The sequence below is a fragment of the Triticum aestivum genome, chromosome 6D (assembly GCF_018294505.1).
Source record: "Triticum aestivum cultivar Chinese Spring chromosome 6D, IWGSC CS RefSeq v2.1, whole genome shotgun sequence".
Lineage (NCBI taxonomy): Eukaryota > Viridiplantae > Streptophyta > Magnoliopsida > Poales > Poaceae > Triticum > Triticum aestivum.
Window position 1 is genome coordinate 334,103,338 of NC_057811.1, and position 16,998 is coordinate 334,120,335.

A 16,998-nucleotide genomic window follows, 5' to 3' on the forward strand; every position below is an offset into this window, starting at 1 on the left:
CAAGCAAAACACTTAGGTTGACTTGACGAGCCTAGCATGTACAGACATGGCCTCGGAACACAAGAGACCGAAAGGTCGAACATGAGTCGTATAGTAGATACGATCAACATGGAGATGTTCAACGATGATGACTAGTCCGTCTCACATGATGATCGGACACGGCCTAGTCGATTCGGATCATGTATCACTTAGATGACTAGAGGGATGTCTATCTAAGTGGGAGTTCATTAAATAATCAGATGAACTTAATTATCATGAACATAGTCAAAAGGTCTTTGCAAATAATGTCGTAGCTTACGCTTTAGTTCTACTAAGATATGTTCAAATTTAGTTGAAAGTTGATAGTAGCAATTATGCGGACTGGGTCCATATACTGAGGATTGTCCTCATTGCTGCACAGAAGGCTTATGTCCTTAATGCACCGCTCGGTGTGCTGAACCTCGAGCGTCGTCTGTAGATGTTGCGAAACATCTGACATACACGTTTTGATGACTACGTGATAGTTCAGTGTGTGATGCTAATGGTTTAAAATTGTGGCACCAAAGACGGTTTTGAAACGTCGCAGAACATATGAGATGTTCCAAAGACTGAAATTGGGATTTCAGACTAATGCCCACGTCAAGAGGTATGAGACCTCTGACAAGTTTCTTAAGCCTGCAAACTAAGGGAGAAAAGCTCAATCGTTGAGCATGTGCTCAGATTGTCTGAGTACTACAATCACTTGAATCGAGTGGGAGTTAATCTTCCAGATGAGATAGTGATGGTTCTCCATAGTCACTGCCACCAAGCTATTAGAGCTTCGTGATGAACTATAACATATCAGGGATAGGCATGATGATCCTTGAGCAACTCGCGATGTTTGACACCGCGAAAGTAGACATCAAGAAGGAGCATCAATTGTTGATGGTTAGTAAAACCACTAGTTTCTAGAAGGGCAAGGGCAAGAAGGGATACTTCATGAAACGGCAAATCAGTTGCTGCTCTAGTGAAGAAACCCAAGGTTGAACCCAAACCCGAGACTAAGTGCTTCTGAAATGAGGGGAACGGTCACTGAAGCAGAACTACCCTAGATACTTCGTAGATGAGAAGGCTGGCAAGGTCGACAGAAGTATATTGGATATACATTATATTAATGTGTACTTTACTAGTACTCCTAGTAGCACCAGGGTATTAGATACCGGTTCGGTTGCTAAGTGTTAGTAACTCGAAATAAAAGCTGCGGAATAAACGGAGACTAGCTAAAGGTGAGATGACGATATGTGTTGGAAGTGTTTCCAAGGTTGATGTGATCAAGCATCGCATGCTCCCTCTACCATCGAGATTGGGGTTAAACCTGAATAATTATTATTTGGTGTTTGCGTTGAGCATAGACATGATTGGATTATGTTTATCGCAATACGGTTATTCATTAAAGGAGAATAATGGTTACTCTGTCTATTTGAATAATACCTTCAATGGTCTTGCACCTAAAATGAATGGTTTATTGAATCTCGATCGTAGTGATACACATGTTCATGCCAAAAGATATAAGATAGTAATGATAGTACCACATACTTGTGGCACTGCCACTTGAGTCATATTGGTATAAAACGCATGAAGAAGCTCCATGTTGATGGATCTTTGGACTCACTCATTTTTGAAAAGATTGAGACATGCGAACCATGTCTATTAGTATATATGCATGAAGAAAGTCCATACAGATGGATCATTTGGACTCACTTGATTTTGAATCACTTGAGACATGCAAATCATACCACATGGGCAAGATGACTGAAAGGCCTCGTTTTCAGTAAGATGGAACAAGAGAGCAACTTGTTGGAAGTAATACATTTGATGTGTGCAGTCCAATGAGTGCTGAGGCACGCAGTGGATATCGTTATGTTCTTACTTCACAGATGATTTGAGTAGATGCTGAGAATATTTACTTGATGAAACACAAGTCTGAATTATTGAAAGGTTCAAGTAATTTCAGAGTGAAGTTGAAGATCGTCGTGACAAGAGGATAAAATGTCTGTGATATGATCATAGAGATGAATATCTGAGTTACGAGTTTGGCACACAATTAAGAAATTGTGGAAATTGTTTCACGACTAATACCGCCTGGAACACCATATTGTGATGGTGTGTCCGAACATCATAACTGCACCCTATTGGATATGGTGCATACCATGATGTCTCTTATCGAATTACAACTATCGTTTATGGGTTAGGCATTAGAGACAACCGCATTCACTTTAAATAGGGCACCACGCAATTCCGTTGAGACGACACCGTATGAACTATGGTTTAGAGAAACCTAAGCTGTCGTTTCTTAAAAGTTTGGGGCTGCGACGCTTATGTGAAAAAGTTTCAGGCTGATAAGCTCGAACCCAAAGCGGATAAATGCATCTTCATAGAATACCCAAAACAGTTGGGTATACCTCCTATTTCAGATCTGGAAGCAAAAGTGATTGTTTCTAGAAACGGGTCCTTTCTCGAGGAAAAGTTTCTCTCGAAAGAATTGAGTGGGAGGATGGTGGAGACTTGATGAGGTCATTGAACCGTCACTTCAACTAATGTGTAGCAGGGCACAGGAAGTTGTTCCTGTGGCACCTACACCAATTGAAGTGGAAGCTTATGATAGTGATCATGAAACTTCAGATCAAGTCACTACCAAACCTCATAGGACGACAAGGATGCGTACTACTTCAGAGTGGTACGTAATCCTGTCTTGGAAGTCATGTTGCTAGACAACAATGAACCTACGAGCTATGGAGAAGCGATGGTGGGCCCGGATTCCGACGAATGGCTCGAGGCCATAAAATCCGAGAGGATCCATGTATGAAAACAAAGTATAGACTTTGAAAGAACTACTTGATGGTCGTAAGGCTGTTGGGTACAGATGGATTTTAAAGGGAAGACAGACAATGATGGTAAGTGTCACCATTAAGAAAGCTCGACTTGTCGTTAAGATGTTTTCCGGCAAGTTCAAGGAGTTGACTGCGATGAGACTTTCTCACTCGTAGCGATGCTAAGAGTCTGTTAGAATTATATTAGCAGTTACTGCATTATTTATGAAATCTTGCAGATAGGATGTCAAAACATTGTTTCCTCGACGATTTTCTTGAGGAAAGGTTGTATGTGATACAACCAGAAGGTTTTGTCAATCCTGAAAGATGCTAACAAGTATGCAAAGCTCCAGCAATCCTTCTAAGGATTGGAGTAAGCATCTCGGAGTTGGAATGAACGCTTTGATGAGATGATCAAAGATTTTGGGTTTATACAAAGTTCATGAGAAACTTGTATTTCCAAAGAAGTGAGTGGGAGCACTATAGAATTTTTGATGAGTATATGTTGTTAACATATTGTTGATCAGAAATGATGTAGAATTTCTGGAAAGCATCCAGGGTTATTTGAAAAGTGTTTTTAATGGAAAACCTGGATTAAGCTACTTGAACATTGAGCATCAAGATCTATAAGGATAGATCAAAAACGCTTAATAGTACTTTCAAATGAATACATACCGTGACAAGATTTTGAAGGAGTTCAAAATAGATCAGCAAAGAAGGAGTTCTTGGCTGTGTTACAAGGTGTGAGTATTGAGTAAGACTCAAGACCTGACCACGGCAGAAGAAAGAGAAAGGACGAAGGTCGTCCCCTATGCTTTAGACGTAGGCTCTACAATATGCTATGCTATGTACCGCACCTGAAGTGTGCCTTGCCATGAGTTAGTCAAGAAGTACAATAGTGATCCAGGAAGGGATCACATGACAGCGGTCGAACTTATCCTTAGTATCTAGTGGACTAAGGAATTTTCTCGATTATGGAGGTGGAAAGGGGGTTCGTCGTAAAGGGTTACGTCGATGCAAACTTTGACACTAATCCGGATGACTCTGAGTAGTGAACCGGATTCGTATAGTAGAGCATTTATTTGGAATAGCTCCAAGTAGCGCGTGGTAGCTGCATCTACAAGATGACATAGAGATTTCTAAAGCACACACGGATCTGAATGTTGCAGACCCGTTGACTAAAACCTCTCTCATAAGCATAACATGATCAAACCCTAGAACTCATTGAGTGTTAATCACATGGTGATGTGAACTAGATTATTGACTCTAGTAAACTCTTGGGTATTAGTCACATGGCGATGTGAACTTTGAGTGTTAATCACATGGTGATGTGAACTAGATTATTGACTCTAGTGCAAGTGGGAGACTGTTGGAAATATGCCCTAGAGGCAATAATAAAATGGTTATTATTGTATTTCCTTGTTCATGATAATTGTCTGTTGTTCATGCTATAATTGTATTAACTGGAAACCATAATACATGTGTGAATACATAGACCACAACATGTCCCTAGTAAGCCTCTAGTTGACTAGCTCGTTGATCAATAGATGGTTATGGTTTCCTGACCATGGACATTGGATGTCATTGATAACGGGAACACATCATTAGGAGAATGATGTGATGGACAAGACCCAATCCTAAGCATAGCACAAGATCGTGTAGTTCGTTTGCTAGAGCTTTTCTAATGTCAAGTATCATTTCCTTATACCATGAGATTGTGCAACTCCCGGATACCGTAGGAATGCTTTGGGTGTACCAAACGTCACAACGTAACTGGGTGGCTATAAAGGTGCACTACAGGTATCTCCGAAAGTGTCTGTTGGGTTGGCACGAATCGAGACTGGGATTTGTCACTCCGTATGACGGAGAGGTATCTCTGGGCCCACTCGGTAATGCATCATCATAATGAGCTCAATGTGACTAAGGAGTTAGCCACGGGATCATGTGTTACGGTACGAGTAAAGTGACTTGCCGGTAACGAGATTGAACAAGGTATTGGGATACCGACGATCGAATCTCAGGCAAGTAACGTACCGATTGACAAAGGGAATTGTATACGGGATTGATTGAATCCTCGACATCGTGGTTCATCCGATGAGATCATCGTGGAACATGTGGGAGCCAACATGGGTATCCAGATCCCGTTGTTGGTTATTGACCGGAGAGTCGTCTCGGTCATGTCTGCATGTCTCCCGAACCCGTAGGGTCTACACACTTAAGGTTCGGTGACGCTAGAGTTGTCGAGATATTAGTATGCGGTTAACTGAAAGTTGTTCGGAATCCCGGATGAGATCCCCGACGTCACGAGGAGTTCCGGAATGGTCCGGAGGTAAAGATTTATATATGGGAAGTCCTATTTTGGCCACCGGAAAATGTTCGGGATTTTTCGGTATTGTACCGGGAAGGTTCTAGAAGGTTCCGAAGTGGGGCCCACCTGCATGGGGGACCCACATGAACGTGGGTAGTGGGGGCAAGGCCCCACACCCTTGGTCAAGGCGCACCAAGATCCCACCTTAGAAGGAATAAGATCATATCCCGAAGGGATAAGATCAAGATCCCTAAAAAAGGGGGATAACAATCGGTGGGGAAGGGAAATGATGGGATTTCTTTTCCCCACCTTTGCCAACGCCCCAATGGACTTGGAGGGCAAGAAACCAGCCCCCTCCACCCCTATATATAGTGGGGAGGCGCATGGGAGCAGCACCCCAAGCCCTGGCGCCTTCCTCCCTCCCGTGACACCTCTTCCTCCCCGCTTGCGCTTGGCGAAGCCCTGCCGGGATCCCGCTACTTCCACCACCACGCCGTCGTGCTGCTGGATCTCCATCAACTTCTCCTCCCCCCTTGCTGGATCAAGAAGGAGGAGACGTCCCCGCTCCGTACGTGTGTTGAACGCGGAGGTGCCGTCCGTTCGGCGCTAGGATCATCGGTGATTTGGATCACGACGAGTACGACTCCATCATCCCCGTTCTCTTGAACGCTTCCGCGCGCGATCTACAAGGGTATGTAGATGCACTCCCCTCTCTCTCGTTGATAGATGACTCCATAGATTGATCTTGGTGATACGTAGAAAATTTTAAATTTCTGCTACGTTTCCCAACAACCAAGACCAGCGGGACGGCAAGACGGAGGTCACCATGGAGCCCAAGGCGGCGTCACCACCAGAGCCTTTTGCAGGTGAAGACTGCTTTTGTCAGGATAAGCTGTACTAGCTGTCGCCTTTCAAATTGGCCATTGTTGGCTCCCTTCCCGCTCAATATTTGGGGAGAGGACCAGGGCTATATAAATAGGACTAGCCACCACCGTAGGAGATAACTCATTCGGAGGCATCTCATCTCATCACGAGTAATCCTCACCCACACAAGTTCACCAAGCACAAGAACACCTCGCCTCAGGAGGCTGTTCTTCCCCTTGTACCGTTCATCCTCAGCCCAAGAGGCAATCCACCACCACCACCACACTGGAGTAGGGTATTACACCACAACGGTGGCCCGAACCAGTACAAATCTTGTGTCCCTTGTGTTGCGAGTTCGTCGAGTTAGCCCTTGAGATCTCAGCGAAGCTAGGATGTGGATCGGTAGGGGGAGATCTTCGTGCGCACCCTAGTGTTTGAACCTTGAGGGTTTTGCCGGAACCTGTGATCCGACATTTGGCGCGCCAGGTAGGGGTGCGCCGGAGCTCTTCTTCCACCAGCCGATCCGCTCGTTGATCCTTCGGCGCTCCGCGGCTCTGATGTCCGTCGACTCAAGAGCCAATACCGACCGCTGGGCGGCCTGGCCGGCCCGGGCGGCGCCGTCTGCCCAAGAAGACCTCAACCTCGCGCCCCAGGCGGCATGCGCACCGCCAAACACCGCGGGGCGCGGGCGGCACGGTCACCCACCCTCTACTCTTACTCCACGACAAGTGCGAGCGGCCGCGAGGGCCTCAAGCCACGCTGCCGCCACGGCGCCGCACACCCGGCGGGAGTAGGCGAACATGAGGGCCGCACTCACAGTGGCTCGAGAGCTGCTGCGATGCCGGTTAATGGAGAGCGGTCGGGATGCTTTGCTGGAGCGCGTCGCCGAGCTCTTGGACGCCGCGGCTTCAGGAGCGCCACCCTTCTGTACTCTGCTCACGCAACAAGCCGCGGCCGGGTCGCATGGCAGACCACACCGCGCCCGCGTGCCCACAGGCGCACCACCAGGCTTCATCGACACCGGCGCAACCAACGGAGATGTACGCCCGCTCGCGCCCGCGCCACCTCCGCTTGGCGCGGGCACGAGCGCCGCCACCTACGGTCCGGGCAGGATGCAACCCTACCATCCTCGAGGCGGCATGCTAGGACGGGCGACATGGAGCATGGGGCACTACGGCGAGGTCTTTGAGGCGGTGGCCTCGGAGGCCTACGTGCCCCGCATGGTGGACCAGGAGTACATGCCGGAAGATGACCCTGGCTCGTTCCTCGAGCCAGGCTGGGAGGAGGAGGCGCTAGAAGCCGGCACCTTTCAGGAGCCATCCGGGAGCCTCACCAACTGCGCCGGCGACAATGACTACAGGGTACCACTAATTCCTCAGGAGCAGGCTTACGCTAACCATGGTGCGCAGGAGGATCAGGTCGCAGCAGCAGACGGCGGTCCCAGCTTGTCGGCCTCCCACCCGCCAGGAGGGGCACGCTGGGGACTGCAGGAAGGAAGCCGGCACAAAGGCCCACCCCAGCGCCACGTGGAGCAAGGCGTCCCCCGGAGGTAGGCCCTTTGCCGGGGAGGTGCCCCAGAGCCTACCCCCGGCAGCGGACCTGTGGTCGCCGAGGGTGCCGCTGGCGTCCCCTTTGCCCCTTTGGTGTCGTCCTGGTTTCCGGTCGCCCCCAACGGTGGCCGAGGGAGGCGCAAGGCGGGGCACGCCTGTGAAGGTCTCCGCCCGTGACACTCTCACGTAATAACGAGTGGGGCTGTACATGCCCCGGAGTCTCAGGAGTGCCGCCCTCGGGCCTCGGGGGCTCCCTCCCACGTCCTAGTGGCAGCACTTAGCTCCGCGCTGGTGAGAAGACTCGAAGACAAGAAGACAAGACTAGGTGCCGGACGCGGCCATTTGCTTTGGATCCCTTTTCTGTAGCCTTGCCTTCTGGATTTGGATTTAAGTTGAAGTTGAATTTTCATTGATGCGCGCGGGGGGTGCCTTTTCTCGTTCGAGCGATTTCTTGCTATCTTGTTCTTGCCTTATTTCGAAGCTCGCGCTCGCTGCCTCCTCCTCACGGTCCCCTCGCGAGCGGGGCTGGCCGCAACATGCGCACCGCGCGCGTTGATACCACGATCGGCACCTGATTCTCGCGAGGCCCTCTCGGGCGAATCAGCAGACCCTTCAGGAGTTCCTCGGGAGCTCACGACCTCACGATCCAGTTCGGGGCTTACCCCGGCTAAGGTAAGCCACAACAGCAAACTTACCACCAGACTCATGGATTCACAAAGGCGCACATTCAGCTTGACATAAAAGAATAAAGGCAGCGGTTTGTTTACACGAGGGGCTCCCCCTCTCAAAAAGCTCTTACAACCTCTAGGGCCACGCCCAAGCCTCTGCGTGTAGGACAAACAGCTGGGAAGCGCGGGGAACAGTCGGACATGTCGCTCGCCGCGTCGCCTTTAGACGCGCAGTTGGCATCGCTGTCACCGTCGCCAGCATCACCATCATCTCCTCCGGCGCTGTCAACATCATCATCGACCACGTCGCCTTCGTCCGCCGCGACCAGCACTGCGTCGTCAGAAGAGAAGGCCCTGACTAGCGCGTCCACGTTATCCTCCATCCACCGCGCCAGGTCGCCCCGGATGGCCTCCGGGACTGGAGCAATGGCGGCGTCAAAGTCGAAGTCCTGGTAGGTGTTCTGAAGATGGCTGAAGACACGGGAGAATGCGCGCCCCAGCAGGCTGCGGCTCCTCTCTTCGACAAGCAGGCGAGCTCAATCGGAGCGGTTCTCCAGGCGCGTCACCACATCGGCGAAGAAGCGGAGGTGGCTGGCATAGTCGTTCACGTGGGGGTGAGGGGCGTTCTCATCACAGATGTGGCCCAGGGCAGTATTGGCTCTGTTCCGAAGGTTCTGAAGCATGGGAGCATGCACACGCTCCAGCGTCCGCCGCTGAAGCACTTCCTCCCTGTTCTGCCGCACAATGGACTCGGCATCAGCAACCCGCTTTTGAAGAGAGAGCAGCTCGGCGCGGGCGGAAGCCAGTTCCGCCTACGCCATGACCAGGGCGGCTGCCGTGGCCTCCTCGCGCCTCTCCACCTCAGCTAGCCTGGGCCTAAGGGCAGCGGCCCTACCCGCAGCCTCCGTCTCCGCAAGCTTCAACTTCAGGTCATGCCTACCCTCAAGACCCGCGCGAACCTCGGCCACCCGGTGATCGACCTCCTCCTGGGCCTTGGCCTCGCGAGCACCAATGGCATCTGCCGCTTGGGCATCCTAACGCTCCCTCATCTCCAGTCGCTCAAGCTCGAGGCTACGCTCCACGGCTTCCAGTGCCAGCGCCTCCTCGCGCCTCCGGACCTCTTCTTCTTCGGCAGGCGTCCCCCTCAGTGATGCAAGGGTGGCTTTGCATGCCTCCACTTGCCGCTCCAAGGAGAAGCTCCAGGCTTGGAGCTCCCACGCGCGCTTCTCCGCGGCCTCGCGGCGGCGGTCAGCTTCTCGGGCCTCTTCCAGAGCTCGGGAGTAGGCTTCACGCGAGGTTGCGAGAGAAGCTTCAGCCTCCGCGTTATCCAGCTCGCGCTGGAGACGCCCGAGGTTGATGGCCACCTTCAACTTATGCCGCTCCTCCGCCAACCAAAGACCCTCGGCCTCGAGGCACGCGTCGACACCTGCGAGTTCTTCATCGAGTCGGTTCATCCCGCCCATCGCCTCCTGGAAGAGCTCATGACGAACAATGCTTCGTCTGTGCTCGAACTCAAGCGCATGGCCCATCTCGTCCTCCACCACGGGGGCTGCAGGCGGGGCCTGAAGCGGCACGCCCCCTCCCAGCAGGGGGCTGGGGGCTGGCGCACGCCAGGAGGCCAACCAGGCCTCGCAAGGGGCCCGGACAAGTCAGGGCCCGCTGCTTGAGGAGGCGCCCGAGACCGAAGCCATCCAGCCGCCATCCACGATCAGAGGAGGAGCCCTCGGCACGCTCGCTGAGTTCCAGGCAAGGCCGTGGAGGAGGGACGACGGGGGCGTAAGCTCAAGGCGCCATGGAGGAGAGCGCGCCCCTGCAACCGACCCCGAACTAAAGGCGGCGTGCAGGCTAGGGGCGCTCAAGGTCAGCGGGGGAGACGAGGAGAGAGGTGACTGCTTCTCGGGAGACTCAGCGGCTGTGGTAGAATGGACCCTAAAGAGCCAACGTCAGGGAGGAAAGCAGCACTCAAGAAGCCACAAAGATACGGTACTTACTCGTCAATGGCGATGTACTTCCTCCGCTTCAATGGCCCGAAGATGCCACCGCTGCCGCTCGGGGACCTCTTCCTCTTCCGGAGGTCCTCGAAGTCCACACAGAGCCGACCAAAGCGTTGGACATGGCAGCCAGCACGAGGTGCAGCAGGAGAAGCGCTTGAAGGGACAGCCTCAGGGGCGCCAAGCCAAGGAGAGCCGTCGGGCGCCATCTCACAGCGACCTGCCAAGGTCTCAGGAGCTTCGGCCTCAGGAGTCGCGCACTGTGTCGCCCACGTAGCTGCCGCGCCAGGACAAGAATCACGGGCTCCCAAGGACGACGCCTCGGGAGCCCCAGGCGGCATCAACACCCCAGTACTAGGGCCACTGGCCTCGGACAGTGCTCGCCTCCCTGCATCCACACTCGGGGTGAGCCCGGCGCCGGCAGCGAAGAGGGGAACCACGTTGACGGGGTTCTCGCGGGCCCCACCAGGCCGTCTGGGCGCAGCCCCCACTCGTCAAAGGAAGGCATGTGCTCCATGAATTCCTCCTTGTTCCAGCAACGGTACAACAAACAACTCTTCCCAGGCATGTCGTCCGGCAACGAAACACCCGCCAAGACCCCAAGCACCGCCTGCCGCATCTCAAGAGGGAGCTCGGACTTCTGAAGCCTCATATGGTCCTTGCTGTTGAGAAAGGCCCACATCGGTCGAGAATGGCGCTGAAGCGGAGCGACTCGGCGCCGGACAAACTCCTTCACCACCATAGGCGCAGTTAGGCCACGGTCCTTCAGCCTCTTCAACCTCAGCCAGACGGGGACAAGGCAAGGGCTCGCGAGCTTCTCTTGGCCCCAACCGGAGTTGGGGACGGCAGGCGCCGATGAAGAATGGAGCAGTGGGCTGAGCACTCCGACATCAACAAATACCCACCGTGTTCGAAACCCGCTCGTGGATGGAGGAAGCTCGAAGTCGATCCCCGCGCCTGCCATCGCAGCCACAGCCTGGAAGCTCAGGCATCCCGAGCTCTGCCAGGGGTCAATCAGATGCAATGAGAAGAAGTGGCGAAGAAGGGCCACGGAAGGGGCAATGCCCACCATGGCCTCACACACGAAGGCGAAGATGGCAAGAAGGGTCACGGATTGGGGATCAAGATGCAGCATGTGGATCTGGTAGTGTTCAAGCACTGCGTTGAAGAAGACGGAGAAAGGAGGGACCATGCCGGCCTAAAGGGCATCGATGAAGATTGGGACATCGGTGGCAGCCCGGTCAATGCGAGCACGAGACGCAGGCCAAGCCACCGTCTTTCCCCACTCATTGAAACTGGAGGCGAGCATGGGACGCACCTTGCCCCATGGCCTCATCGTTGAGCACCAGCGATCAGCCAACTGCGGGCTCGACGGCCGAGGCGCACTGGCTGAAGACAGAGGTTTCTTCCCCTTATCCGCTTGTTTCGGCGCCATGGCGATGGAGTGAGCAAAGCTCAAGTCAGATTGGAAAGAGGAGCGGAGTCCCAGGGAAGCAGAGGAATTGGGGAAGTATGGCGCGGCGATGGAAGAATAACTGTGTAGGTTGCGGAGGCCGCATAGCTAGGCAGATTCCAAGGCAGCGTGGGGACGCGGAGACGCCCACGTCCAATCAACCGCCATGCCTCGACCAAGGCCGTGGGCTATTGGGGCCCACGGCGCTCCGCGCTTGACCTTTGGCTTCGCCTCGAAGCCAAGCCCGAGCGCGCTTTGGGCCCGGGGGCTACTATTGGCGTTCTGGGAACGGGGGTCCCCAGACTTGCCTGCCTGCGGCCCATGGCGTGGCTCTGCGAGCGGGCCCGTACGGCCCATCTTCACCAACAAGCACTCAAGACCCTCGCGAGGCGGACGGCGCAAGCCCCCTTCGGGAGTGGCCTCACCAGGTTGGCTCGCGAGGGGCGGAGAGATCAAGGCAAGGCAAACCTCGTGAGGTTCTCGTGATGTGAGCCATGACGACCAAGACCAGGCAGGCGCCAGGCGAGCGCCAGCGCGCACAGTGTCCTTGTTTCCTCTTTGGTGCTAAGGAGGCAAGCGCAGGCGCGGAGTACCGAGGCGTCAAGCAAAGGTTTCCATATCGGTGCAACGAGACCAAGACCAGTGGGACGGCAAGACGGAGGTCACCATGGAGCCCAAGGCGGCGTCACCACCAGAGCCTTTTGCAGGCGAAGACTGCTTTTGTCGGCATAAGTTGTACTAGCTGTCCCCTTTCAAATTGGCTGTTGTTGGCTCCCTTCCCGCTCAATATTTGGGGAGAGGACCAGGGCCTATATAAATAGGACTAGCCACCACCGTAGGAGATAACTCATTCGGAGGCATCTCATCTCATCTTGAGTAATCCTCACCCACACAAGTTCACCAAGCACAAGAACACCTCGCCTCAGGAGGCTATTCTTCCCCTTGTACTGTTCATCCTCAGCCCAAGAGGCAATCCACCACCACCACACTAGAGTAGGGTATTACACCACAACGGTGGCCCGAACCAGTATAAATCTTGTGTCCCTTGTGTTGCGAGTTCGTTGAGTTAGCCCTTGAGATCTCAGCGAAGCTAGGATGTGGATCGGTAGGGGGAGATCTTCGTGCGCACCCCAGTGTTCGAACCTTGAGGGTTTTGCCGGAACCCGTGATCCGACATACACATTGACCAGGGCATAATTAACGCCCAAAAGTAGCAGACTTATGTGTGCATGCGACCATTGAGAGAAGAAGATTAAATCAAGGTTGTTGCATGCTGTAATTAAGGATAGACATGTAGCCTATAGCTAGAGCACAAGTTGGTGCATTAGTCAATCAATATCGATTTTAGATTAAAGGCTAAATGCATTGGAAGTGTAATTGTACACTCTTTGGTTTTTAGCCGATGTACACTCATTGTTGTATGACCGATGTAGTACACGTGCATGCACTCACACACATAGCCAGGGTGGTTCGCGCGCAAGGGTTGGACTCCTGTCGCGCCTGCGTAAAGTTTTGTTTAACTGATTTCTTTGCTCTGCCAACTGACAGGTGAGACCCAGAAACAAGGTGACAATTTAACCAGTCAACAAAGTGCCACGTCGACTATGTGGCCGGTCAGTAGGGTGCAATACGGTGCTCTACGATGAGCTAGTGATCGTATAATCACCGCAAAACTATATATATTGACCGTAAAGAGCGTATTGTTACATACGTTGACCGCCAGTGTATTTTTCTCGTTTCAAATTAAGCCATATTTAACCGGAAAGGACTAGTACTAGTACTGCTTTGATGTGTCCCGTCAACTCGCCGAACGAGGAGAAGCTCCCCGCAGAAAAAAAAGAACGAGGAGAAGCTTGCTTACTATGCCTCTCCCTCGCCCACACGCGGGGTGGCTCGCAGGACGAGGAGAGGGTTTTGACTATAGTGCCCTCTCCCTCTCCCTCTCGCTTTCCCTCGCCCTCGTGGTGGACGTGCTGTAGTTCAATCAGCAGATTGCCAAAAGCATATTGTACTGTAGTATCATCATTGTTGGACCTTACGAAGAGGCGAAGAGCCAAGTGCAAGGTTCACACGAGTATGAACTATTGAACCTCCCGAAGAGGCAAAGAGCCAAGCGCAAGGTTTTATAGGAGTTGTCATCCTAGTAGGAGTATTACAACTATAGCGAACGATGCTACTGTATGATGCCGCCACGTCACCTATATCCAAAGTTGTGCCACCTTTTTTCTCAATGAGCGTGTTGGATCCCGTGCAACAACCACACAAGTTGCACGTACACATAACACATTTACTAGTAATGAATTCTAAAGGACAAATGCCAGTATGCCACACAAGTTCATCTCCAATTCATGTGATAAATTTGTGCACGACTAGTCTACATATATTCACAGCACTATCGTTCACAATTTACCATACCCCACTTACACGTTATAGATGGGCTACATGTCCTCCTCCAGGTTCCAGTCCCAGGTGTTCTTCATGGATGGCACGATCCATAGCGGTGAGCAACGGGAATCATTGTCACAGCTTTCTAGTCCGGTTCCACACGATGGAGACTCATCCAAGCTGAAGCGGCATAAATCAGGGATAGCGTGTCCCAGCATGTCGTTCATCCGGCGGTGCGCACTAAAGACACAACCATGCTTCATGAACGGCAGGCCTTCGGTGTCATGCATGGAAGGAGGCATCCACTTCACAATGGGGTAGTTGTCCCCAATGAAAAGTGAGTACTCTCGAAGAGTGTTCCTCGGCACCCATGTAGCATCACGGGGGTCGAACTCGGCGCCGTTCATCTGGTACACGCGGCATCTCACATCTGGACACATGGTGACGTACACAGTCAAGGTCCATGCATAATAATGTTGTGCTCAAATATGGCGGTCAGTAATACTGTGCAACAAATAGTACTACTCCGGTATAGAGGAAGTAAAATAACCGGCTTATTATATATAGCCACTCTTGGCTACATGGATGAGATAGTAAGACATGGAAAAACAAAAATGGTGGGAGCTAGTGGGTTCAATTCTTCAAGGGCCTAGCTAGCTATACGCGTCCTCCAAGGTAAAAAGTACTCTTACTAGTACTAGTAAGTAGTACAACAACGAAAGAGAAGGCGAGAGGGTTAAAAGTATAATACTAAATGGAATACTTGGGTAGATGGTGACGGTCCGATCGTGGTAGATTGTGTGCCCATGTTGCACATCAGTGGTACCATGGGTAACGACTGCTAAGATAGTTGATCCCAATATGCCAAAGTCAGCTACAAGGTTCCAGGTTAGACCGAATCGCGGATGCAAATGCACATCCAGGATCGCGGTCCTATTTTGATCGAGGGATGACTGGTCCCCTCAAAATAATGGAGTACCGTTAGGGATGCAAATGATGGTTTGTGCATTCTGTTTGTAATCTCCCGTACCGTAGGATGGCAACCAGATGAAACAAGTCCCCTAGCTTGTCACTGCGAAGATGCGGCCCAGATGGCGCACTGCGTCTTCGAACGTGTAGGGGTACAAATCTGTCGCGGCCAACATGCGCCAGCCTCTGCCGTTACTGCCTCTTGTATTGATGGCAATCCTTATGTCGAACACCGCGATGAGATAGTAATCGTTGTAGCCGCATCGCTTTGTCGGCGGGTCCGCAATTGCTATCTTCTTCAATCTCATGTAGGCATCATCATACATATTCGATCCCAGCCAGTCCGGAAGGCCGATCCCAATGGTTGAGAAGGGGTCTACGGGAACGGCCGCACTGCTGTGGATGTTGTGCAAAATGATGGTGGTATCCGGCCAGAGGTATGCAAGCCAATCTTCATTGGCTCTGACCCAGACCTATATATACGACGGTGGGCAGCAGAGAAATTACAGGATGGAAATGGAATAACTAAGTACTACATGATCAAACTCCATGACTGACCTGCTCATCGGACAAAATCCGACTACCTCTCAACGTCGGCAACTCTAGCGGAGTCAACGTGCAACCATGGCCAGGGAGCGGTGGACTGTTTGAAGGATTGTCCCATAGAAGAACCTTCTCCTCGAGGATGCATGGAATACCAACAAGCATGGCCTTTTCCCAACCTGTTTAAGCACCGTCTTGAAAAAGTTGGTGCATGAAGCACCGAGTCTTGCGGCGGTTAGGACGTCGGAGCGGCGTGCGATTTCTCCAGAGGATCATCGTCCAAGGTCTCCCAGCCCCGACGAGGAGGAGAACCGCCTCGCGAATCCATGGCAGCAACGACGAACTGCCTTCTCTTCGGGGGGAGGGGAACTGGCGAGGAGGAGATAAGAGTGTAGTAACCGCAGGGCCTCGTCCCTTCAAACTATAGCTCCTCGATCGTTCCTTAGTGAAGGGGTGGGGCTATTATTTACTACGTACTCCTACTGTAGCAGTACTAGTACTACTTTCTCAACTAGTAGTGCGATGTATTGTGCTTCTAGTATAGTGCACCAGTTTTGAACGCTTAATCTCAGGGCCAAGGAGCTACAGTTGGAAGTGGAGGGTAGTACTCTTCTCTAGAACAATCGCTATACTATCAATGCAGGGAAAGTACACCTGCGTAGTGGGTACTCTCGGTGCTCTATTCAAGCGTGTAGCTGGCCTATTCGGCCGCTCCTCTCACGCACACACTAGCAACCTGTTTATCAGCGACGGTTACTGCGGGGGCAGAACATTTGAGTTATTTGATACAGCGAGAGTAGGGTTTTCGCTTCCATTTGTGGAGGTGTAATGGATCTCGTCGAACTTTGTTACTAGTTCCTTCTTTATGAATGAGATAGGGCAAAGCTTTTGCCTCCGTTTCAAAACAAAAAAAATCAAGTCAAGAGGAATTTCTTTTATAGAGCCGATAATGGAGTGAAGTCCATGCGTGCAACGCCACAAGCTACAGAGTAGTAGAGTACTAGCACTTTACGTACAAAGCCATATTGCACAGTTCCCAATGTCGCGCCAGGATTTTCCAGCTCCTCGGGCTTAATTGGGAGGCGCTAGTTTAAATATGCTACTAGCTGATGAGGAAGCTGCAAGCAAGGTGCGGCTAGGGCGAGCACGTGAGCCACGAGATGATGGGAAGGAAAACCCGTTCACGTGGCTGGGCTATCCAGTGCACCCAGATTGTGGTGCGGCACGTCCGTTCGACTTCAAAACACAAACTACCCGTATACAATATTGGCTCGCAGCAAAGTTACTATTTAAAAAAAAGGCCGTCGTGCGTTCGGCCGGGATCGAACCCACAAAATGAGGTATACACTCCCGCGACCACTAGTAGTACTCGTTGGAGTACAACGCAACCTAGAATCGCCTTTTGTCGCTAGTAGTACATTGTTCCTTACAAGAAACCA